This window comes from Rhinatrema bivittatum, chromosome 4 (genome assembly GCF_901001135.1).
Source record: "Rhinatrema bivittatum chromosome 4, aRhiBiv1.1, whole genome shotgun sequence".
NCBI lineage: Eukaryota > Metazoa > Chordata > Amphibia > Gymnophiona > Rhinatrematidae > Rhinatrema > Rhinatrema bivittatum.
This window is the reverse complement of record NC_042618.1, coordinates 330,484,875-330,511,696: the sequence shown is the minus strand read 5'-3', so window position 1 is coordinate 330,511,696 and position 26,822 is coordinate 330,484,875.

Sequence of the window (26,822 nt, the reverse complement as noted above, 5' to 3'; positions counted from 1 at the left end):
CGACTCACTCTGCACTTCCCCGCTCCTCGGGGCAGTGCCTACATTTCTACATCTGCGACTTGCTCCACACTTTCCCGCTCATCTGGGCAGTGTCTCAGTCTACATATAAGTGACTTGCTCCTACTTTCCCTCTCCGCGGGGCAGCTTATGTCACTACTTCCAAGATTGACTCTGCATTTCCCCGCTCCTCGGGCAGCCCCTACGTCATCACACCAGAGACTCTGTTACTGTTCTGTCCCACCCCTCGGGACAGCCTCTGCAACTCGCCTACAGTAGACCCAGTTCCTGTGCTCTCTATTCCTCGGGGTCTGCCTCACGGCACCGCTCTGACCTACTCTGCGATCATGTGGTACTGACGCAGGACGTTCTCTCTACTACTGTGTTCCCTGCTGCAGATGACCTCGCCTCCCGATGGTGTGGCCCTGTGGGGCTTCACCCTTCAGGCTGTAACAACCATCACCTCGGGCCAAGGGTCCATGAAACCCACGAATCCTAACACATACCGGAGATGGGCATCAGATGGGTGAGTGAGATTGTGGTTCCGTCTGTGGTCTGTGCCATTTATTTGGCCTAACTGAATTAGCCAGAACTATACAGTACCAAGCGGGGCTTCGGATGTCCTTCGCGGGCACAGGAGCTGTGTTGGCGGTCAATTGTGTGGACTGTCATGTTTGTCAATGCCCCGAGCCTGTAAACACCCTTTGCTATTACTGCAATGGACCACTTTCACCGATGTTGGCATGGGTCCCGACATTGTCATAGCATGGAAAGGAGGCCCCTCAGCCGCCAGTTTGTTCATAGAAATGGCAATACATCAACATTGTGAGCAAAGGACACCAGTGGGCTCTGATGAGAGCAGTGGCAGTAACAGGAAGGGGTGAGGAAAAAACAAAACCAGCGGAGAATCCCCCTTCACCAACAGTATCCATCAGTCCTTCTGCAGTGGCAAATCAAGAAATTAGATCCAGCCTGACGTTTCCTTTCAAGAGGGACCCAATGTCATCATGGAGACCAGCTAGGATGAGCCTGACCCCATGTTAGCGGTAATACAGTAAAAATGTCCTGGGCTGACCAAGTTGAGGCCCAGAGTCAAGGAGTGCCCAATTCCATCATCTCCATAACAGTGATTGGATGGGGTTGGAGGAGTGGTACCCCAGCGCTGCTGGATGCTGTGCAGCCTGCAATACCAGTAAAGACATCTCCGGGACAGTTAACCACAGCTGCGGTTCCTTGCCTAGGAAGAGGGTGAGGAAAGTCTCCTGATGAGCAGTCAACCAGTTCAACTTCCACATGGCACTCCAGATCCATACAGATATCAGGAAGACAGGATAGAAGGGAGTGGTGCATGGCCATCACTCCCAAAGAAACAAGAAACTTTTATACTGTTGTAACACTAAAGGTGAACCTGATGGTTCAGGGACCTAAAACATTTTGAGAATTATGCTTGATCACCATGGAGTTACCAACAGTAGCCTCCATTTCCGGCACCTCCTCTGGGGCAGGATCAGCACATCTGAGCGGCAATCTCCCTGCACAGTAAGAGGCGAGAAAACCATGCTCTGTGTCCAGTGTCAAATCAAGAGACACTGACTTCACTGGAGAAGATATGCTGGTCCAACCTTTACCAGATGAAGTGAGGGACCAATCATGGGTGGTTACCAGCAACTTAGGTGAGGTTTAACTTTCTGCACAGAATTTCACACAGACAGAGAATTGTAGATAGAAAAGTTCAAGTGATTTTTGGGTTGCAGTACCCCTATGTACATGTTATGAATTTCATTGAGGAAAATAGAAATTTGTGGCTTGCTGAACAGGGACACATGTACTTGTGCTTGTGACCAGAGAAGTTTAATTTTTATTTTGCTAGCCAATATAAACTGATTTCTTGTTGACATTGTTCTCTTTCCTGCTATAATATCCTCTGTTGTTGCATGTTTTGAAATCTCTACCTATTTAACCTAGCTACTGTTTTGAAATAACTGACTTTGTAATTTATAGAACAAAAAGCTGCTATCTGCAGGAGCTGAGTGGGGGAGAAGGATGCAGCCAGGACAGCTAGAGAAGAAAAACAAACCCCAGCGGCTGAGACCGACCCAGACTCCTTACTGCTCCTAAGACCTGACGACAATGGAGGGGGGAGGACGACGATCACTGGGGCTCAAAGTTGTCTCAAGCTCTGGCAGAGCAACTGCTGTCTCTCTTGCAGCCTCCACATTGAGCGATGCACCCGGCAGGGGCTGACTGACAGATCCAAATATTTGAGATGAGGTAGAGGAAGGGCAGGAAGGCAGAGCGAACCCAACTTCTTTGCTTCACCATCATAAGAAAATAAAAAGTAAAAGCAAACAGCCACTCAGAATCAGTAGAAAACCCCCTGCCGAAATAAACCCCTAGGGGTGTGCCCCTTTGGAGCAAAGCTTCGGCACGCTGGCAGCGGCGCATCACAGGGTGCCTCCTTTTATGGATCGCAGGACCTCCCTCTGACATCAGGTGCTTGAGTTGGCCTGCACTGATGTTCCGGGGCTCAGCACGGGGACACTGGTAAGTCCTTCTTCCTCAGCTGGCAGGCTTTGGTGCCCCCTTTTATGGGTTGCATTGCCTCCCTCTGACGTCAAACGCTGGAGCAGGCATGCATTGATATTCCAGGGATCCGAATGGGGACGCTGGTAAGTCTTCTTTCCTTATCTGGCAGGCTTTGGTGCATCCATTTATGGGTCGCAGTACCTCCCACTGACGTCAGATGCTGGAGTTGGCCTGCACCAATGCTCCTGGGCTCAGCACTGGGATGCTGAGTCCTCCTTCCTCAGCTAGCAGGCTTTGGCACCTCCTTTTATGGGTCGCAGTACCTCCGTCTGACGTTAGACATTGGAGCAGGCCTGCAACGATGTTCTGGGGCTCAGCACAGTAATGCTGGTAAGTCCTCCTTCCTCCAGATAGGAACTTTTCATGGTGTGGTGCTCCCCCTAGTTTTCCCAATCTACTGGGGTTGTTTGCACAGATGAGTAGACAGTGGCAAGCTCCCTCCCAGGAGCTAGAAAGATGGACACAAGCACGCCTGCAGAGAAAAAATGTAAATAGTTCAACTGTACAGTTTCATTTATTGAGTCAGTGATTGACCTTTGGAAATAATCAGTAAAATTGATTTGAACACCCAGTCTGAGTCAGTCCTGCCTGTCTGTCCTTGAGGAGGATACATCTGTGGAGAGACACACACACTACAGAAGAGATACTCCTTCACCTGGACCACAAAGGATTTCCTTCCCCACCCCCTCCCCCCAACAGAACGAGCTCACTCCCTGGGAAGTGCAGAAAGAAGGGGAAGGATGGCAAGAGCAGCCCCAACTAACAAACACTTTTATGGCCCTAAGGGAACCAACCACCCCCGAAAAAGGGTTACAGTTACATCATATCATATCAAGGAGTTCCAGTCAATTTCTAAATTCAGACCCCAGGGCTATATTGTATACAACTTGTGAATCCAAAATTGTTCTCGTCAATTTAAAAACTTTTCCCTGTCACTTCCTCATGATAATTCCAGCACTCTCCCTATTACCAACCACTGCAAGTCTGAAAACACATATTGTTGATCCAATGTCATACCATAGGTGTGTGTGTCTTACCAGTATGGAGGCAGCTCCAATGTTCATTTAATCTTCTTCTTACTGATCTCCTGGTGCGTCCCATGTAAATAAAATCACATGGGCAAATAATCACATAAACTACCCATGTGGATGTCAATCTGTATAATACTTTAACTTGCTATTTCATGCAAAATTTATTGGTGCCCATTTACTTCCAATATTATCTTGAGCACAATGGGAACATTTACCGCATTGAACTTTTTCACTCACGGCAATCATATCTACTTGTTCTCCTGGAAAGGCTGCTCAAGTAACACTCTCAAATGCTTTTACTATGGGTGAATACAAAACAGGTCATGTCTCTGAACACATGATGCCATGCCAAAATGTTCCAATGCTTCATTATAATGGCCACAACTATCCACTTCCCTCAATCTGTGTTTTAACAATAAATCCCTGTTTGCATATGTTGCCCATTTATAAGCCTGTTTAACTACTGATCTTGGATAACCCCTGCTATAAAATATCTCACTCAACAGGATGGACCGAGATTGGAATTCACCATTTTCAGAGCATAAACGTCTAATGCTCAAAAATTGACTTATTGGTAAGCTGGATCTCAACCCTCTTGTATGGAAACTCTCATATCTTAACATATTATTGCAATCCATGATCTTGCGATGAACTCTAATTAGCAATTTTGGTAATTTTAAAATCCAACTAAAGGTAAAATTTGACTATAAATTCCATGGCGAACTTTAGATTGTGGATTCACAGTATTAATCCAAACAAAAAATAAATGTAAATTCTCCACAGTGCCTAACCTGATGAAAAAGATATCATTGATGAATCTTTTCCAGATAGCCATACTCTAGAACCATTTTAAATAATATTTTTCCACAAACTCTGTGACATACAAATTGGCCACATTTGGTGCCCCCCATTGCTATACTAAAATAAAAAACAGAAATATCATCATTCCATATAAAATATCAAACAAGAACATTAAAAAAAAATAAAATCATAATAGTAAAACCATACTCATAGAAAGAATAAATACAGTATTTCAAAACAGATGACAAAAAGAATATCCAATAATTAAAAACTCATATAAAAATTACCAAATACCTATAAATATTTCAAACCAGCAGACACAACAAATAACACCCAATAATGAAAACAAATTTATTTATTTATTTATTTATGCAATTTTTATATACCGTTGCCCAGAACAAAAAGTTCTATCTTAACGGTTTACATAATAAATTAACTTAAGCCAGTTAAGAAAATAGAAATAAATACAATAAAACATCAATAAAAATAAAATAAATAAAATTATTTAAAAAACTAAGATAGCATGATAACCCCCTCCCCCCAGCTCTTTATTCATGGGAGTTATTGATTTCCAGTCACTCTGAGATTGTCATGAAATAGTGGGAGAGGGGCCACACAAACTTTCTTCTTTCTCTTTGTCTTATATACATACACACTCCAAAACACACACACTCATTTATTCACACATGCTCTCTCTCCTATATGTACTCTCAGGTATACACACACACACACACACACACACACATACACACTTGCTCTCTCTATCTCAGATGCTCTCTCCCATATTCCCATTCTTTCTCACGCACACATAAGCTCTCTTTCTTCTTGGAATATACAAGCAACAGCAGCCTCCTCCTTCGACATGACAGAGTCTCTCTCTCTCACTCACACACATACACTTGGTCTCTCTCTCACATATACACACATATATTCTCTGTCTCTCTCAGGAACGTGCAGAGTGCAGGCGGCAGCAGCTTTCTTTCTTCAGCAGCACAACCCCTCTGACGCAGCAATCTCCTCTTTGGGTCACACAGACTTGGCCATCGCAGCAGTCTCTCCCTTTCTCTGTGTGGGCCCGGCTAACATAGTAGTCTCTTCCTTTCCTACATGGGCCAGACAACACAGCTGCAGCCTCCTTTCCATGCACAGGCCAGCTGACAAGGCTGCAGCCTTTTTGGGCCGCTTAAGTCCTGTTGACACGAGACCGAGGAGGAGGAGAGGAGGTCTCCATTGGCCTACCCTGCACAACAAGCGGTGAGCCCTAATTTGACATCCAGCGGCAGCTGAGGGCCTATACCGAGGGTCGATGTCATCAGCCAGGGACCGTGGGTCCATAAAACTCATGGCAGTGTGGTGCATCGCTGCTGCCGGCATGTCACCTAAGCCGCACGTGCCAAAGGGGCGCACGCGTGGCTTAGACTGGCTTTAACCGCCTTTGACTGTATTTGACGAAATTGTTGAATTTGCCGAAAGATTACATGGGTTGCAAGAGGAAGGCGAAAATAGTTACCTCTTCCCCAGCTCCTCAAAGATTTGGCCCGATGGATGCGCACATTAATAGGCTCACCTCGCCATGAGAGGACTGTGTTCAACCCCCAGGAGGAACAGGAAAGTGATGCAGCAAACGTAAGTGGTCGAGAAATAAGTTCTCCATCGGTGAAATTTGCTACTGCTTCCTGCTTAAATTTGAATCATCAAGAAGCAGAGAATGGAATCCATACTGTAAGCATTGGAAGCACACAGGTGAATACCGTGGATGCCTCCAATGTTATACTGGGAGATTTATGGAGGATGCTACTTAGACTTGACTCAAATGTTTCCCAGATGAATTCTTCTCTTTCGGCTTTAACAAGATCAAGGGAAAAACTTCTGTTAAAAATCTAACTATAAAAGTACAGAATGTTCAGAATGCTGAGAATATGCATATAAAAGATAGCTTGATGTTACATACTGAGGGGGTCATTTTCAAACACTTATTGCGTGCGATAAGCTGCTATCGTGGGCAAAAAGTCCCTTTTCGCGTGCAATAGAATGCGGGGGCGGCAAGGAGGCAGACTCGGTGGTGTCTTCACTGGCGGCAATAAGGTAAGCAACATTATCGTCGCCAGTAGCGCACCCAATAGCACCACCTTTCACAGTGGCGCTATTGGGCGCGAAAGCCGACAGCAAAAACACCGCAGTGGTGCGAAGGTTGCTGGCTTTCGCAGGCCCGCCCCCCCCCCCCCCCCCCCCCATTTTCACTGGATTCACCATTCTGCGATAGAATGATGAATCCAGGCCTGAGTTAGAAAATATAGAAAATTTGATAAGAATTAAGAACTTAACGTTTTGTAAACTTTCCGATTACTAGGTTGTTATCCCCATATGAGATGTTTGTGACATTCTTGAGGGAAAACCTAGCATATGAAGACAATGGGGTTCCTTCCATATCTAAAATTTATTATTTTCATATCCAGTCGAATAATGTATCAGGCGGGGTGGAGGAGAATACCCCAGGTATATCAACATTTCTTGAGGAATCTATTGATGTTATAAATAAAAGAGCAACTTTGTCTCTTTTTCTTTAGAAAAAGAGAAATAATTCATTTTTGAAAAATTCTTTAAAAATAAGGCTTTACCTTTCTGTGGTCAGAAATTTTTTGTTTTCCCCGATGTCTCTAAGCCCACACAGGTGTGTAGAAGACAATTCTTGGCTCTGAAAAGTAAGACCCTAGCCTTAGGAGCAACTTTTTATTTGAAATTTCCCTGCAGATGTTGCATTAATTTTCAAGGCAAAAGATTTATTTTTTCTGAACCATCTCACCTTGAAATCTTTTTGAGGGATAAATCTGATTTAGGTCAGGTTACAGTAGCAGAGTTAGGCCTAATATAAAGAAATAACCTCCTCTCCTCTGGGTTAATGTATTGCCAAGATATTGTTTTGTTTTCCTTAAATGGCCCACTAATTTTAGGATTATGTGTGACAAACTACTTTTTATTTTAATTTTTTCCATATTTGATTACTTAGATTGTATACAGTTTGCCTTTATTATGTATTGAAACATGTTTCATGATTGTAAATTGAAACACTAATAAAAGGAAAACTATAAGTCCTGTTGACACAGCTGCGGCCTCCTCCTTTCCCTGCAGAGGCCTGACCAATCCAGCATGCTTTTCCTTAGCAGGAACCCTGGCTAACACTAGGGGCCCTGATCTTTGGACTTGGGGCATAGGACACATGTGCCCGATGCTAACGATGCCCCTGCTCAGCCAGGGCCTAGGCCTTGGAGTCAGACTTTGCTCAGGCCTAGGCGTCAGCACCAGGCCTAGGCAGTTTTTTTGCTTGGGAAGGTCCAGCCAAGGCTACTGAAGGCCCATTGTTTCCTTTTATCAGTTCTTTTTTGTTTTCTTTTTTCTTGTTTGTTTTTTCAGTTTGGCATATGAACAGAGCCAAATAAAACTTTAAACAAACTGAATAAAAATGACCCCGCCCAAAACAAGATGTATGGTTGAATACTCTTGAAAATTCTCTCTCTACTATGAACTCACAGGTGGCCTCTTTACAGATTGCTCACAATAAAGATAGTTTGATATTACATAGTCAATTAGAAATTATGGAGAATCAAAATAGGGGGAAAAATCTGCGCTTCCTAAATTTTCCTATAACCAGTTTATTATCAACTCAAGAATTGAACAGGAAATATTTAAGAGATTTTTTGTATAAATCTGAAGATTAGTTTCCTGCTCTTTCAAAAATGTATGATATTCCTATATATAGGAGGTGTGCATCTGTGGAAGGTGCAATGGATTCTCTATATTTAGAGAGCTCACCATTATCTGATTTTCTAAAAGATTCTATTGATGAGATCAAAGTGAGAGGCATCCTCCTCGTTTCTTTTTGTTCACAGCAGGATAACGGTATGGTGTTTCAGAAATTTTGAAGGAAGAAAGATATTTTATTCCGTGGTCAGAAAATACAAGTTTTCCTAGACGTCTCTCAGCTATACAATGCCTTGGGAACAGTTTTTAAGGTGCTATGTTTTTTCTCAAATTTCCGTGCAAATGCTTGATTCCTGGTGTGTGACTTCGGACTGGATAGCGGTGATTCCTGGTGTGTGACTTCGGACTGGCAAACGGCGATCCCTTGGTATAAGACCTCGGACTGGTAAGCGACGACCCCCTGGTACTTGACCTCGGACTTCTTCTGGACCATCATCTCCAAGGGCCCACCTAAGTCCCAGTGGCCCGGGTCCCTACAGGCTCCTCCCGGGGGGACCGTGGGCTTCCAGGGGCGAAGCTCCAGTTAGCCCTTGCACCGAACACTCAACTCCTTGATCTCTCAAAGGTCCACCTGTCCCAGTGCCCGGGTCCCTATGGGCTCCTCCTGGGGGGACCGTGGACTTCCAGTGGCGAAGACTCCATTCTTCTCCTTGAAGTCATGACTCTTCGTCTGCTTCCACAGTCGCCTCAGTCTCCAGTGCCAAGGGTCAGCTGGTCACATCTTCTGCTCTGCCTCGCCACCCGATGGGAAAACCTACGGATCTTCCTCCTACGGTATACCATCCTCCCATCGGCTCAAGGGTTCACAAGCCTGAGCATAACATAAATAACAACAAGACAGCCAATAGGAATACATATTCATTCCTAAATTGACCAGTTAGTGCGCTCTATCCCAGACCTAGGGAGCACTACCACAAAGTTAGCGTGCAACATGTTTCCCGAGCAGACTGCACACTGATCACTATTAGTGCGCAGTAAGGTTTGCATCAGTGCGCACTACGGGATATTACTGCTTACTGTAATGGCACGAAACAGTGCACACTAATCGGTGTTACTGCACAATACGAGCTATATAGCACGCAGAAACTCCCGTTAGTGCGCACTAATACGAAAAACAATTTTTTTTTTTCACAAAAATTCTGGGAAAATGCAATCATTTTTCGGTTCTACCGATCCATGATGAATTAGGAAATATCATACAAATTCCCTAATTTCTGAAAAACGAATGCACATCCCTAGTGATTAGTAGTAGTAGTAGTAGCAGCAGGGGTAGTACTGAGTTAGTTAGTACAACCCATCTCCAAACTTACAGGTTTTTTTACATGCAAAATAAAACATCTTGGAAGCCAGTCTCTTAGGCCTGGATTTTCTAAGTTAACGGTAACAGGGGGCAAGGGAGCGAAGCATGGGGGCGGGCCTGAAAAAGCCGGCAGCCATCACACCACTGCGGTGCGCTGGCTGCCAGCTTTCGCACTGAATAACTACACCATCTATTTATTTATTTATCTATCTATTTATTTATTTATTTATTTAAAAACTTTTCTATGCCATCATTTAGTAATACACCATAACAACGGTTTACAATTAGGCATGTATATAAGTTTGGTTTGTACATTTAGGGGGTGCCAATCAATTTTTCGGTTGCATGTTTCAATAATCTATTCTATATAGATAGTGGATTGGAATTTCCATTTATATGATTCATTGGATAATCATATACATTTTATACTGTCTTTCTCTTAAATTAATACTTAATTATGATAAAAATAGTAAAGGAAGCAGTTACGCTTTTAGGTGACTTTCAGCTGTGAGTAGGTGTTCTTACTCATTGACCTCATTCTGAAAAGCTTTTTTGAAGAGCCAAGTTTTCAAACTTTTTTTTGAAGAGTTTTAAATCTTTCATCAATCTTATTTCGAGTGGCATTGTATTCCATAATATTGGACCCGCTAAGGATAGTGCTCTCTCTCTAATTTGGGTCAGTTTTGCTGTTTTGACTGAGGGAATGGTTAGTAGAGCTTTATTGGCTGATCTGAGATTTCTCTGGGGGACATGCTATCGCAGTGCGCTGTTTAGCCAGTCAGCATTTTTGTCTTTGATTAGTTTATGAATTGTGCATAGTGTTTTAAATAAAAGGTATAGTTATTCAGTGTGAAACTGGCAGCTATAAGGGTCCTTACCTTTCATTGCCAGTGATGTCTGCGCAGCGTCGGCCCCAGTGCCGCCCCGACTCAGTCCCGACTCTGCCCCCATTTAGTGATTGCACGCAATAAGGGACTTTTCGCATGCGATCGCTTTTGAAAATGACCCCCTTAATTTGTGGTGTCATACTAACCATATACATACTAGGGAAAAGCTTCATACTTAGCTAATGGAATATTCCAGTATGCTGCCCACATTTCTTTCTTTGACACTGATCTTAAATGAGGCAATTTTTAAGTAGCCAATGTGTTTTTAATTCATCAGCCCGTATGTAATTCAAATATATGGATGTGTTATGAGCTAAGTTTTAGTGAATTACAAATTGATTTATGTAAATTAGCTTGATTGAATGTTGTGATCAATTTGCTGATTTCTTTTTTTTTTTATTTACTTTGCAAATTGTTTGGTGATTGGTTGCCTTATTTATGGCATTCACCATTCCATTTAGCATTGTAGCCTAGAAGAAACTTTCAGGGCTTCTGACAAAAGCAAAAAAATCAGTGTTTCATGGAGCAGAGCTTTAGTGGTTGAAACATGCTTCTGTTACGCCCGTCAGTCGCAGATGGCTGCGACCGCTGTTGCTCACCTCTTTCTTCACAGCTTTGACTCCGTTGGGAAGACTTGCAGCCTCCGCCAGCTGTCGCCGGCCTGCCTACCGCTCCCAGGCCTCCCTGGACGACATGGGCACTGCCAACCGCCATCTTGCCTTCGGAATCCCTTAGGTGTGCGCGTGCAAACGGGCCAGTCTTAAGCATGTCATGGCGAGAACCTCGGGGGCGTCTCCTCCGGATGACGTCATTCCTCCAGGACATTTAAGCCGGTTGGCCCTGCCTACCTATGACTTGGCAAGGAGTTTCCTCATTGCTGAATCCGCCTTGCTCACAGAGGACCCTTCATCCAGCTCCTGCTTCCTTGGAGTGAGACGTCCCAGGAACCCGCTCCTCGGGGGCCCTTTCCTCGTCTCTGGCTATCTGCTCCTCGGAGGGCCTGACGCCCAGGACTGCTGCCTGCGCCATTCCCCGGGACTTCCCTGGAACCATCGCTACTCCTGCCATGAGTACCCTGCTCTGTGGACCATTACCTTCTCTACTGAGTACCTCATTGGTGTACCCCGCTCTATGGACCACTACCAGCTCTACTGAGGACCCTCTTCGGTGTACCCCGCTCTGCGGACCACTACCGTCTCTATTGAGGACCCTCTTTGGTGTACCCCACTCTGCAGACCATTACCATCTCTAGTGAGGACCCTCTTTGGTGTACCCTGCTCTGCAGACCATTACCAACTATACTGAGGTATCCTCCTGGGTATTTCCCATTCCACAGACCCTGTGGCACCTCTGTGTGTGATTTTACTCTTGCACCCCTGGCTCCATGGGTAGTGCTGCTCTACCTCTTTAATAAAGACTCTAGACTTGAACTGTGTCTGACGTCAGCTGAGACCTCATCTCGCAATGGTGAGGCTCACAGGGCTCCTCCATGTGGGCGGTACCATCTCTCACCTCAGCCCAGGGCTCATATACCCACCTATCCTAACAGCTTAAGAACATAAGAACATAAGAACATAAGAAAATGCCATACTGGGTCAGACCAAGGGTCCATCAAGCCCAGCATCCTGTTTCCAACAGTGGCCAATCCAGGCCATAAGAACCTGGCAAGTACCCAAAAACAAAGTCTATTCCATGTAATCATTGCTAATGGCAGTGGCTATTCTCTAAGTGAACTTAATAGCAGGTAATGGACTTCTCCTCCAAGAACTTATCCAATCCTTTTTTAAACACAGCTATACTAACTGCACGAACCACATTCTCTGGCAACAAAATCCAGAGTTTAATTGTGCGTTGAGTAAAAAAGAACTTTCTCCGATTAGTTTTAAATGTGTCCCATGCTAACTTCATGGAGTGTCCCCTAGTCTTTCTACTATCCGAAAGAGTAAATAACCGATTCACATCTACCCGTTCTAGACCTCTCATGATTTTAAACACCTCTATCATATCCCCCCTCAGTCGTCTCTTCTCCAAGCTGAAAAGTCCTAACCTCTTTAGTCTTTCCTCATAGGGGAGTTGTTCCATTCCCCTTATCATTTTGGTAGCCCTTCTCTGTACCTTCTCCATCGCAATTATATCTTTTTGAGATGCGGCGACCAGAATTGTACACAGTATTCAAGGTGCGGTCTCACCATGGAGCGATACAGAGGCATTATGACATTTTCCGTTTTATTCATCATTCCTTTTCTAATAATTCCCAACATTCTGTTTGCTTTTTTGACTGCCGCAGCACACTGAACCGACGATTTCAATGTGTTATCCACTAGGGATGTGAATCGTGTTCTCGATCGTCTTAACGATCGATTTCGGCTGGGAGGGGGAGGGAATCGTATTGTTGCCGTTTGGGGGGGTAAAATATCGTGAAAAATCGTGAAAAATCGTGAAAAATCTAAAAATCTAAAAATCGCAAAACCGGCACATTAAAACCCCCTAAAACCCACCCCCGACCCTTTAAATTAAATCCCCCACCCTCCCGAACCCCCCCCAAATGAGTTAAATAACCTGCGGGTCCAGCGGCGGTCTGGAACGGCAGCGGTCCGGAACGGGCTCCTGCTCCTGAATCTTGTTGTCTTCAGCCGGCGCCATTTTCCAAAATGGCGCCGAAAAATGGCGGCGGCCATAGACGAACACGATTGGACGGCAGGAGGTCCTTCCGGACCCCCGCTGGACTTTTGGCAAGTCTCGTGGGGGTCAGGAGGCCCCCCACAAGCTGGCCAAAAGTTCCTGGAGGTCCAGCGGGGGTCAGGGAGCGATTTCCCGCCGCGAATCGTTTCCGTACGGAAAATGGCGCCGGCAGGAGATCGACTGCAGGAGGTCGTTCAGCGAGGGTTCCGGCGCCTCGCTGAACGACCTCCTGCAGTCGATCTCCTGCCGGCGCCATTTTCCGTACGGAAAATGGCGCCGGCCATACGCGTATGGCCGGCGCCATTTTCCGTACGAAAACGATTCGCGGCGGGAAATCGCTCCCTGACCCCCGCTGGACCTCCAGGAACTTTTGGCCAGCTTGTGGGGGGCCTCCTGACCCCCACGAGACTTGCCAAAAGTCCAGCGGGGGTCCGGAAGGACCTCCTGCCGTCCAATCGTGTTCGTCTATGGCCGCCGCCATTTTTCGGCCGGCTGAAGACAACAAGATTCAGGAGCAGGAGCCCGTTCCGGACCGCTGCCGTTCCGGACCGCCGCTGGACCCGCAGGTTATTTAACTCATTTGGGGGGGGTTCGGGAGGGTGGGGGATTTAATTTAAAGGGTCGGGGGTGGGTTTTAGGGGGTTTTAGTGTGCCGGCTCACGATTCTAACGATTTATAACGATAAATCGTTAGAATCTCTATTGTATTGTGTTCCATAACGGTTTAAGACGATATTAAAATTATCGGACGATAATTTTAATCGTCCTAAAATGATTCACATCCCTATTATCCACTATGACACCTAGATCTCTTTCTTGGGTTGTAGCACCTAATATGGAACCCAACATCGTGTAATTATAGCATGGGTTATTTTTCCCTATATGCATCACCTTGCACTTATCCACATTAAATTTCATCTGCCATTTGGATGCCCAATTTTTCAGTCTCACAAGGTCTTCCTGCAATTTATCACAATCTGCTTGTGATTTAACTACTCTGAACAATTTTGTGTCATCTGCAAATTTGATTATCTCACTCGTCGTATTTCTTTCCAGATCATTTATAAATATATTGAACAGTAAGGGTCCCAATACAGATCCCTGAGGCACTCCACTGTCCACTCCTTTCCACTGAGAACACTCCACTGTCCACTCCCTTCCAGCTTCTACTTGGTGTGCTTGGAGCCATGCCAATTTTATTTTTTCACCTAATCTCTGATGAATATCTTATCACAGTTGCTGTTTGGATCTTAATTCTACTCACCCTCCAGAAGACAAAAGTAATTTGGGTGCATCATAGAGAAGTGCTGACATTACAGCAATATAACATCACAATAATATTTGTTTCATTCTGGGTTGTTTCCCACCTGAAACGACATAAATAAAACCAACATATCTTTGTTTCTGCATTCAGGAGTGCAAGAAAACGATTTGGTGCATGTTAAAATTCAGAAAAAAACCCAACCTCAGTAAACAAAACAACCACCAAAATGAAACAAATAATTTTGCATGCACACCGCTAGTGTATCAAGTCCTCTGATTTCCCTCTATCTGCCACCTTCAATTTTACCCTTCAGATATAAAAAGATTTGGGGATCTAAACGATAAAAGATTTCAGCTGCACCCATGTTTATTAAATGTGTCCTCAGGGCTGCAGTTTTTCCTTCTCCATTTTTGTAAACTGTCCTTTGACTAGTTCAGAGGTTGGCTGGTTGATAGTTATGAATATGTATGGCGCACCCACACACAGCTGCGGGGAATTATTTCAACTGTCATTCAACAAAATACCAAAGAGCAGATTGTATCAATCACTACAGCCCGTGAACGCTGATGCCCATGCCACCTGCCATATTCTCCCAGGGAAGCTAGATGGATAATGGAAATTCAGCTACAGTTCATTCCCACTCCGTCTTTGTCACATGCAATAGCAACTCTTCCGGAAAAAAAATTATGTTGAAGAAGAACGAAACTACGGCATCACTTTATTATCATGATGCTCCTTGGCCACCTGTTTTGCATGTGAATCAGATTTCAGTACATAGATCTAAGTAGATGTGAAAGATGTGAAATGCCTTACAAGCTGCTATTTCTCTCTCTCCCAGTTCCGGGGAGATCAAGCACAGAATTTCATTTTTTTTAATTTCCTTGCAGCCCCCAATTCCGTACATACGCTCAACAGTAAGCAGGTGCGCTCGTTTGAAATGAAACAGGAAATTTTAACACAATTTTCCATTTCGTTGCAATTTGCTTTTCGGTTTGTGCATACTTTTACTTTCATTACATTGAAAAACTACCCCCTCAGAGAAATTGCTCTGGCTTTTTCTGTGAGTAATTTTTTTTTTTTTTGAAGCAATGGGCCGGATTTTAAGAGGTACGCCTGATTTTATAACATGTGCGCGCAGCCGCGCGCATGTTATATAAAATCCGGGGTCAGCACGCGCAACGGGGTGCACACTTGGCCCAACGGAGGCCTCTTGCCACGCCCCCGCCCTGCCCCAGACCGCCCAGGCCCCACCTATTTTTTTGAAGCTCTGGGACATACATGCATCCCGGGGCTGGTGCGCATCGCCGGGCCTATGCAAAATAGGCTCAGCATGCGTAACCCCCCCCCTGCGCGTGTCAATCCAGCTGGATTTACACGCGGAGGGCTTTTAAAATCTTCCCCAATATGTATAGTTCAGATTTTGTGAAACTATGCCCACTATTCCATCCCTTGCCCTCTGCCAGCCTCCACTCCCACCCCCTTCCTTGGAAACACCTCTGTACAAGGAAGACAAAATTACCCACACCATGGAACTCCGCAGGTAATATTGCCCACATTGAGGGCGGGCAATAATGAAGCCCCTGTTCCCACAGAGAAAAAACTTTTCCCCACAGAAATGTCTTTCATTATTGCCTTCCCCCTTTGCAAAGTACTCAGTTTTAGTGCAGATTTATTCAGCTGACTGTGAAAGAAAGACTAGGTCAGTATTTTCTCTTTGAAAATGGAACTAGCATAAAATACATAAAATTCATACTTTCCGCCTGCTGCTTGGTGGGCGATTGGGGGAGGGGGAAACAGAATAGCATGCATACTTTTGAAAATCTGATGTATGTGCACTGTTTGACTCCTCTAACCTAAACAAGCTTCCAGAAATTCCTCTTTTTAGTCCATGTAAAAGTGCGTGTGCTGTGGAAGCCCATGCATATTTTTATCCAGATAGGGAAGCCAGTTAAACTATTTCCCCAGGTGTGTGGCTTTGAAAATTGCCCCCTAAAAAGTCCATAAGACTGCATTGCTGGGAGCAGGGGTGGCTCTATTTAAGGTGCCCTGGCCAAACATCATTGATCAAACAATCAAATCACCTATCATAAACAATAAACAAAAATACTGACCTCTTTCTTTTGTTTGAAAATTCAACTCATCCTATCTAATGCTTTATAAATATTATTGGAATGAGGTTGTTGGTTTCATATATCTGCCATTACCCCACGGTAATGTGCTAGAGACTGATTTTATAATCATTAACTGCCAACTTCCTTCCACTATAAGCCAATGAAACTAAAGTGCACTAAATCTTAAAAACCTTAAAAACCTTCAAAAACTTTAAGGGCCGGATTTTTAAAAGGTTAAGCGGGTAAATCCAGAGGATTTACGCACGTAACCGGCCTTACGTGTGCCAGGCCTATTTCCAAAAGGCCCGGCGAAGCGCGTAAAGCCCTGGGATGGGTGTAAGTCTCGTGGCTTTACAAAAGGGGAGGTACGGGGGCGGAGGGTGGGCGGGACGTGCGCGGGACATGGGCAGGATGGGGTGGTCCAGGGTGGGGCGTGGATGGGGCGTGGGCCAGAGGCTCCTGGCACAGCGGCCATTTGCCGCTGTGTCAGGGATCGCACGCTGGCAGTTGGCCGGTGCGCGCAACTTACTTCAGCCCCAGGGCTGAAGTAAGTTCTGGAATAAAAAGAAAAAAAAAAAAAGAAAAAGGTAGGGGGGAAAGGGCAGGGGAGGTAGGGGAAGGGAAGGTGGGGAGGGGGAGTAGGGAATGGGGGAAGGCAGCGGGGCTCAGCGTGGGCTCAGTGCGTGCATGGTGCAAAGTTATGCACCCCCTTGCATGCGCCGACGCCAGATTTCATAACCTGCGCATGCCTGCACATGCAAGTTATAAAATAAGGCGCACATGTACTCCACACGCACCCTTTTAAAATCTACCCCTAAGTGACTGGTGCTAAAACTTTAAAATTTAGTTTTATCTATATCTGGCACATGGCAATCTAATGGAGAAGACAAAACAGCTTACTGCCCTCCCAACATGGCCGCGCTTCAAACAATACATCTTTCCTCAGGGGATATTCAAGTGCTTTGGAGAATCAAAGACTTATTCATGCCATCCTTCAGTTCACTCCAGCACCATTCTCAATCGCTTTACTGGGCCTTAAATGATTGAGAATGGCGCTGGAGTGAATAACAAATTGTCATCGCATGAATGGAAGGACAGCATGAATAAGACTCTGATTCTCCAAAGCACTTGAACATTCCCTGAGGAAGGACCTATTGTTTGAAATGCAGCCAAGTTGGTAGGGCAGTAAGCTGTTTTGTTTTCTCCATTATATTGTCATGTGCCACAAATAGATAAAACAAAATTTTTATCAGTAGCCTTCCAGAACTCGCTATCGGGGTGATATAGTACAGTGCGCTCCGACGGAGCGCACTATTAACCCTCTATTGGATGCACGTTTTCAACGAGCTAGCGTTACCCCTTATTCAGTAAGGGGCCGAAAACACGTATCCAACCCCCCGAACCTAATAGCGCCCGCAACATGCAAATGCATATCGATGGCCCTATTAGGTATTCCCGCGCAATTCAGAAAACAAAATGTGCGTCCAAGCCGCACATTTTGCTTTCAGAAATTAGCGCCTACCCAAAGGTAGGCGCTAATTTCTTCGGGCACCGGGAAAGTGCACAGAAAAGCAGTAAAAACTGCTTTTCTGTGCACCCTCCGACTTAATATCATGGCGATATTAAGTCGGAGGTCCCGAAAGTTTCCAAAAGTAAAAAAAAAAAAAAAAAAATTTGAAGTCCGCCCGCGGCTGTTGGGTTGAAAACCGGATGCTCAATTTTGCCGGCGTCCGGTTTCCGAGCCCGTGGCTGTCAGCGGGCTCGAGAACCGACGCCAGCAAAATTGAGTGTCGGCTGTCAAACCCGCTGACAGCCGCCACTCCGGACCAAAAGGAGGCACTAGGGACGCGCTAGTGTCCCTAGTGCCACCTTTTGCCTGTTTTTACCGCCGGGCCTAATTTGAATAGTGAATCGCGCGCACAGGAGAGTGGCCTGCTCTCCCGCGGACTTTACTGTATCGGCCCTTAAGTGACTTTTTACTCATTGTTATATGTATGCTTGTGGTGTATAATTGCAAAAGTGTCTGCCTTAGTTATAGGAGGGGCAGTTTTTTAAACTAAATGAATAGGGGTGCTTTTTTCTGGGATCAAGAGAGAAAACCGCCTATTCTTCTAGCAACTGATTTGTTTGGGGGAAGGGAGAACTGGTTTTGCCTGGACATAAGTATCTGTACTGACCAATTAAACTACATTCATTAAAATATATTTACAATAAGAAAAATAAAAAAAACTAAGAATATTTATGCTTAAAACATAAGAATACAGACAATATAAAGTTAGCATAGTGGATACAAAAATTTTAAGCTAAAATTCGGTAAAATATGGATAAAATAATAACGTAATTAAGGCAATACATTAAAACAAGGGAAAATAATTCTTTAAAAGGAAAATGACTGCTAGAATACTGTATAGCCCATTGCTTTAACATTTACATAATTGCAACTGACTGCTGTATAGTATTTGATAGTGTTTCATTTTCGTAAGCCCAGCTTTTTTTTATTTTGATATCTTTTTGGAGTCTAACCTTATCTGATAGCGAGTTCCATACTTTAGGCCTGCCACTGAAATTGCTCTGTCTCTGACTTTAGATAGATGTCCTGTTCTTATGGAAGGCACTGTAAGAAGACCTTTGTTTTCAGAACTAAGATTTCTTTGTGGTGTGTGCAGATGTTTAACCATTCAGTTCAGTCGCAGTTTAATAATTTGTATATGATACACAAAATTTTATATTCAATTCTCTGCTTTATCGGAAGCCAATGTAAATCCATTAAGGTTGGCGTGATATGGTCATACCTTTTTCCTCCACATAAGACTCTGGCAGTTGCATTTTGGAGAAGCTGTAACGGTCTTAAACAATTTTCAGGTAAACCAAATAAAAGAGAATTACAATAATCTATAGTGGAGAAAATTAGGGTTTGTAAAATAGTTCTAAAGTCATTAAATTCTAATAATGGCTTAAGACGTTTTAAAATGTGTAATTTAAAATAATCATCCCTAATTTTTCTCTTGATGTCAGATTTTATTCTAAGTTCATGATCAATAAAAATTCCTAGGTCATAGGCCTGGTCATTTGAATCAATCTGCATGTAATCTGAATTAAAATGGAAAGTTCTGTCTGTTAGGATTAGGGGTGTGTGGGCCCTGGGTCGAGGCGAGAGATGGTACTGCCCATGGGGAGGAGCCCAGTGAGCCTCACCACCGGGAGGAGAGGTCTCAGTTGATGTCAGACACAATACAAATCTAGAGTCTTTATTAAAGAGAAAGAGCAGCACTACCCACGGAGCGAGGAATGCCAGAGAAAATCTCTCAAACACTGAGGTACCACTGGTCAGTGGAATGGGGAATACCCAAGGAGGGAACCTCATAATAGATGGTAAGGGTCCGCAAAGTGGGGTGCACCAATGAAGTCCTCTGTAGAGATGGTAATAGTCCACGAAGCGGGGTACACCGATGAAGTCCTCTGTAGCGGTGGTAATGGACCGCCATGCGGTACACTGATAAAGTCCTCTGTAGAGATGGTAATGGTCCTTAGAGTGGGGTACACTGGAGAGGTCCTCAGTAGAGAAGGTAATGGTCTGCAGAGAGAGATACACCAGAGAGGTCCTCAGTGGAGAAGGTAATGGTCTGCAAAGTACTCATGGCTGGAGTAGCGATGGTTCCAGGAAAGCCCCAGGGAACGGGGTAGGCAGAAGTCCAAGGCATTAGGCCCTCCGAGGAGCAGATAGCCAAACATGAAGGAGAGGACCCAGAGGAGTGGGTACCCAGGATGTCTCACGCCATGGAAGTAGAAGCTGGAACAAAGGGTCCTTCAGTGAGTGAAGCGGAATTAGCAAGAGGGAACTCATTGCCAAATAGTAGGTAGGTAGGACTAGCCGGCTTAATGTGCAGGAGGATTGACGTCATCTGGAGGGGATGCCCCCGAGGTTCCCGCCATGACATGCTTAAGACTAGCCCATGCGCGCACACGCCTAAGTGATTCCGAAGGCAAGATGGGAGTCGGTGGCGATCGTTCCGCCCTGGGAGGCCTGGGAACGGTAGGCAGGCTGGCGATGGCTGGCTGAGACGCAAGTCTTCCCAATGGAGTTGGGGATGTGAAGAAAGAGGTGAGCAACAGCGGTCGCAGCCGTCTGCGACCGACAGGTGTAACACACAGGATGGGTGATGCTGGTGGAGCCCAGAGTGTCCCTCAGCTCATGACGCCCCAGGTGACTGCCCAGCTCAGTCCATCCAATGGCCAGCTCTGCTCACACACACACACACACACACACACACACACACACACACATGTACCCAGGCTCTCCCATACTCACTCACATGCACACAAGCTCTTTCACTCATACACACATGTAGGATCACATGTACATATTACATACACACATGCATATAGGCTCACTCTCTCTCTCTCATCAACACAAAAATGCACACATGTTCATACACAAATACACACTTGCAGGGCCTCCCATTCTCATCAGACCTCAATGGGATAAAGTGTACTGAAGCCCTGCCAAACCTATCTTCAGGACGTGGTGGGTTGGACTGCTGCAGCCCCGAAGGACCTGTTTTTGAGCTGTGGTGGAATGAGGTCCATTTTGGCCCCATTGGTCTTTTCTTTGGGCAGTGACATGATGGGATCCACCAGAGCCCCACCAGAACTGTCTTTGGGCTGCAGTAGGATGGGTGTCTGCCGCAGTCCTGCTGGGCCTCTTTTTGATCAGCAGTGGGTTGGGGTCCATTACAGCCCTGTCGAGCCTCCCTTGGCTCATGGCGAGATAGGGGGTCTGCAGTGACCTTGCCAGGCTTCTCTTTGGGCCATAGTAGGATGGGGTCCACGAGTTTTTACAGGCATCCCTTCAGGCCACAGCAGGATGGGATCCACCATCGCCCCACTGATCCTGTCTTCAGGTCACAGTGGGATGGGGGCCATTGCAGCCCTACTATGTCTCTCTCTGGGCTGTGGCAGGATGGGTTCCCCTGTGGCTACACCCGGTCTTTCTTCGAGCTATGGCAGGATGCACTCCATTGCGGCCCCACTGGGTTTCTCCTCTGTTGCCATGGGATGGGTGTTTCTAGTGGTGTCCATGGCATCCCTCAGCTCCTGGCACCCCAGGGGACTGCCGAATTTGCCCTACCCAAAGGTTGGCTCTGGCTGGGAGGAATCATAGTTGGATCCTGTAATTCCCAGAGGACTAGGAAATCTTTTCTCCTTTCACTACCACAGGAGGTAAATTTATAAGAATATAATTTATCACAATTTGGGATTTGAGTAGTTACTGCTATGTGAGGATGTTGATATCAGTGGAGGCATTTATGATATGGGATGGGAAGAAATATGAATGTACAAGGCCTATCCACTACACCATACTATTATGTACTGTTGCAGATAAGCCTACAATATTAACAAAGTCCTAGTAAATGGCCACAATCTCTTGAAACACACGGACCAAGATGGCTGCTCTGTAAATGGTAGGATTGCCAACTGGCTCCAGATTTTCATGACAGGTTAATCCAGTCCTAGTTTTACTCCCCTGCATGCAAGTCTTGCTTTCTGTAGAGAATGCAATAGGGAAATCAGAATAAGTCCCAGCATGCAATGGGGTAAAACAAAAAACTGGATCAACCTATCCTGAAAATCTGGAGCCAGTTGGCAACCCTAAAGTGGAGGTGTTGGCTGATCTGTCTTGAACTGACCAACTTTCTGTGGTAATAATGGCTAAATGGAAGCGGGATACCCCCTTCTCATTTAGGAGAAACTCATCAGGTTCCATTCTCCCCATTTTTGTAAAGAGGGGAGCCTCTGGGGACAAGTACCAGAAAACAGGCATTATTGAGCTTTTTTTGCATGTACCCCAGTTGTTTATCCAGTCCCCAGTCCTGATCTTATTCAACCTTCCAAGATTTCTCAGTGATTTGATACATTTCCCCTTGAAGTAGTTACAAATTTGCAAACTTTTAGCTACAGTCCCCCTTGAGGCAGAGGGGAGGAAAAAGACAAATAGGGGCAACCGACCTAGTCCCCAAACTTTGGGGGCTCCCAAACTGTCATGGTATCCCCGTCCCCAACACACTAATCTCAGTATTCCAAGGCCTCGCTGTGGTTGATTTGTCCTGGGCCCTGCACTCACTTAAGATCAGAACTGCCTTGATGGAACTGATTGTGGAGCATTCCTTTTCCCTGTTGGCTTCTGGTAAGGAGCTGAGTATGGATGCCAAGGTGGGTTGCGGAAGCAGAGAGGTTCAACGAGCAGGCTCACAGGAATGCTTCCAGGTTACTGCTGGAGGTGAACGCTATGGCAGTTCTCAGCTCTACAATGGCAGAGAGATGGAGAATGATTTTGATGGCAGCAGGATCCTTATTTGGTGATGAAGGTTTCTGGGGATGATTCTTGTGTACAAACTGGCCTGTCCTCTTTGCCTTCAGTTTTTACTGATATGGATGAGATACTCGGACAGAGAAAGGAGCTCAGTAGTATCAGTATCTTATCGGGAAGTGGACTCAGTGGTTGGAGGAGACGATTCTGTGGTCAGTGTGCAGCAGGGTCAGGTTCCCTTAGATTAATCCTTGTGTTCCACTGGGAAGAAAACTTTGTTTCTGATTTTAAGGAAGCCAAAAATTCTGAATTTCAGGGAATTCCTCTCTAGACCATTTTGCAGGCCTTTATTCAGCTGGAATCTCTTGTAGTGGCTAAAACGGAATTACATCATGAAGTACTAGTAAAGTATGATGAACTGTGTATTAAATTAATCTATGTGAAACTAAGACGGAAAAATGGTAACTGTTGTACAGTCTAAGATCAGTCAGATACAAGATACTTGTGCTTCATCAGTAAAAGATAACATGATATTATATCATAAATTGGAATATCCAGAAAATATGCTGAAGAATAGAAATTTATGTTTTGTAAATTTTATTACTGGCAGTGATTTGTTTAAGAATGATTGAAAATGGAATTTGGAAATCTTGAAGCAGCTATACTACCATTAATTTCTGCGTATTATTTGCCATTAAAGATGAGAATAGAGATAGACCTGGTTTAAATAAATAGATCTCCAAAGGGTTTAAGAAAAAAATCCAATATGATCTATTCTTCTGGAGAATGCTCTTTAGGTTTGTTGCCAGCGTCTATGGAAAAGGACACTTTGCTAGAGATTGGATTTTAAAACTATTTCTTTCTCGGCATAATAGGTAATTTTGGGGGTCAGTTAATTAGAATCTATCCAGATGTCATAGGAGAGATTCAGGCTTGCTGCCAGAAAGTTCTCTTATTACATTCTCAAGCTTTAGCTGCAGGGGCTTTTTTTCAATTAAGCTATCTTTATAAACAAAAATTGTATCTCAGCATAAGGTGAATTATTTTTTGAACCTGAACAACTGCCTGTTTTTTTGGAGAATTTACTTAATGGATCTAAAGAGGATGCTGGTTCATTGCCTTCCTTGGAAGATTATATTTTTGCCTTGCTTTTCATTTACTCTGGCTTATCAAGTGGCAATCTGCTATTGTTTCTTTGGATTAATTTACTGGATGGTTCAACATAATTGAATTGAATTTTTGTAAATGCTGATGTTATATTGTTTTATATTGTTTTTGTATAAATTCTTATTTGTTGACCATGCTTATTAACTAAATCGTAAGTGTGATTTCTAATAAATGAATTATTTAAAAAAAACAAAACCCAGTAATAATGCTGAATGTCTGTAATGCTTGATACTGCTCAAAAATCATGAAAATAGAGTTCCACAATTTTATTGGATCAAAATAGAAGCGCACACTATTGTGAAAGTGGAAAAGACTTCAGGCTTGAGCCTAAACCTCAGCAGCCTACTTCCTACAGAATTGCCCTGATGCGGCTTGGTTGCGCTATGTGGGCCACGTCTGTGGCATTTTTGTCATTCCAGCATTTGTTCCAATTTGTGAAAAGAGAAGGAATTTTCTATATTTCAATAGATGGGACATCAGGATAGGTTCTCTATTTTTGAAGAAATATTTTTCAGAATTTACAAAAAGATTACAAGTTGAATGAAAATAAAAAAAAGGGAGGGTTTTAGACCTACAACTGTTCTGTCAAGTTCTGTTCAAGCTGATACGGTTATGGCTTAAGCCTGAGGTCTTTTTCTTCCTCACAATAGTGTGCTCTTCTATTTTGATCCAATAAATTTGTGGGACTCTTCTGCGCCTTGTCCCTGCAATATTGTGGTGATTCATGCCTGATATTGCACCATGACCTCCAAAATGCTACAGACTTAGGAGTCACACAAGTAAAGAAGGATACAGGAAATCACAGTGCTTTACCTAAAATCTCCCCAACCCCATTAGGTGTCAGAACAGTGATTTCAAACCCAGCATCTGATTCTTAGGGCCGGATTTTAAAAAGATTATGCGCGCTGGGCCTATTTAAAAAAGGCCCAGCGACGCGCATAAAGCCCTGGGACTTGCAAAAAGGGGTGGGGAGGGGGTGGGGCGGGGGCAGAGGCTCCAGACACAGCAGCCATTTTCCACTGTGCTTGGGATCGCGCGCCAGAAGGGCTGAAGTAAGCTTAGCAACTAAAAAAAGAACTCAAAAAAGGTAGTGGGGAAAGGCGGGGGAGGTAGGGGAAGGGAAGGGAAGGTGGTTGGGGGGTAGGGAAGTTCCCTCTGAGGCCACTCCGATTTGGAGTGGCCTCAGAAGGTTCGGTGCGTACACCCCTTGTACGCACCGAACCTGGATTTTATAACATGCGCGCGCCTGCGCGCGCATATTATAAAATCAGGCATACATGTGTGTGCGCTGGGTAGCGCGTGCACATGTACGCCCATGCGCAACCTTTTAAAATCTACCCCTTAGTGTTTATCTCCAACCTCAAGACCATATTGTGAGCCCTCCAGGGAATATCAAGAGTGTACTGTTAGGGACATTCCTCTGGGAAGGCAATTGGGAGGTGAAAGCCCAGGGAGTCAGGTTTCAATCCTCTTTTTCTTCACTGGTGTGATGCTCTCCCCACCCCATCCTGCCGCAGAATTTTCCTCCTCCCACTGTAGAAAGAATTGTCTGAGTTCACCCAGATTCTTTCATCAGGCGTCTGCAGAGCCATCAGAACATGAAGTGTGCTTCTTCTGAGAGCCCTGCTTTAAAAACTGTGCAAGGAAACTGATTTGATTTCCTGCAGAAAGTCATGTTCTTATTACTTCCCAAGGTATCCTCCTCCATAATGTGCAAAAAAATTGACATACTACCATTTTGATGGATTTTTGCAGGAGGTCACTTAGGTTTTGCTGTTGTCTTTTTTATTTATATATATTTTTTTTATCAGACTGTATATTGGCTAAGAATTTGCTGCAAAGCCAAGGTCAAGCTGGAGTTAAATGAATTCTGTGAATCTGGACTTAGTCTCTCTGCAGACGTGTGCAGCATAAGCTGAAAAGCAGTAAGTGCCTGGAGAATCTTATGCACTGATTTAGGAAGGAGAATCAAGTACTTTAAACATGTGCATGTACAAAAAAATCCCCACATTTCCAATTTTTGCTCACCCTTTTACCTTCATAAACTAAAAAATGTAGCAGAGCTTCAAAAAATAAACATTTTTAACCTATTGTATGTCTTGGTCTTCCCTACCCTAGCCCATAGAAATAAAGAAGGTAACTTTGAAACAAGCACGCTGGCACATATGTGTGTGTGTGTTTTCCGGCTCGCGCCAAGGGATGCGACCATTTTATAACATATGCATGGATATGCGTGCATGGTATAAAACAGGATGAATGCACGCACATGTGCATGCAATTTTAAGTAGACACGCGTGCAGATGCAATTACAAGTTTTCCCAGTTCAACTCAGTTTGCCCAGGTAAGGGATAGGACTTCCTAACCCCCTAATTAAATACCCTTCTTTTTATCCTGTTAACCCTGACCTTTAAAACCCCACTCACCTCTTTACTTTTTTTATTCTGACATACATGCCATGTTATGCTCAGGCTTGTGAACCCTTGGGCCGACGGGAGGATGGTATACCTTGGAGGAAGATCCGCAGGTTCTCCCATTGGGTGGCGAGGCAGGAACAGAAGATGTGACCAGCTGGCCCTCGGCACTGTAGACAGGCGTGACGGTGAAGGTGGGCCAAGAGTCGTGATGTCGAGGAACGGAGGTGTGTCTTCACCACTAGAAGTCCGCGATCCCCCAGGAGGAGCCCGTAGGGACCCGGACCGCTGGGGCTTAGGTGGACCTTTGAGAGGTCAAGGAACAAGTGTTCGGTGCAAGGGCTGACTGGAGCTTCACCCCTGGAAGCCCACGGTCCCCCCGGGAGGAGCCCGTAGGGACCCGGGCCGCTGGGATTTAGGTGGGCCCTTGGAGACGATGGTCAAGAAGAAGTCCAATAATAAGAAAAGTAGTCCAAGTGCCTGTAACTAAAAACTCACCTGAGCTAAAATATTCTAACTT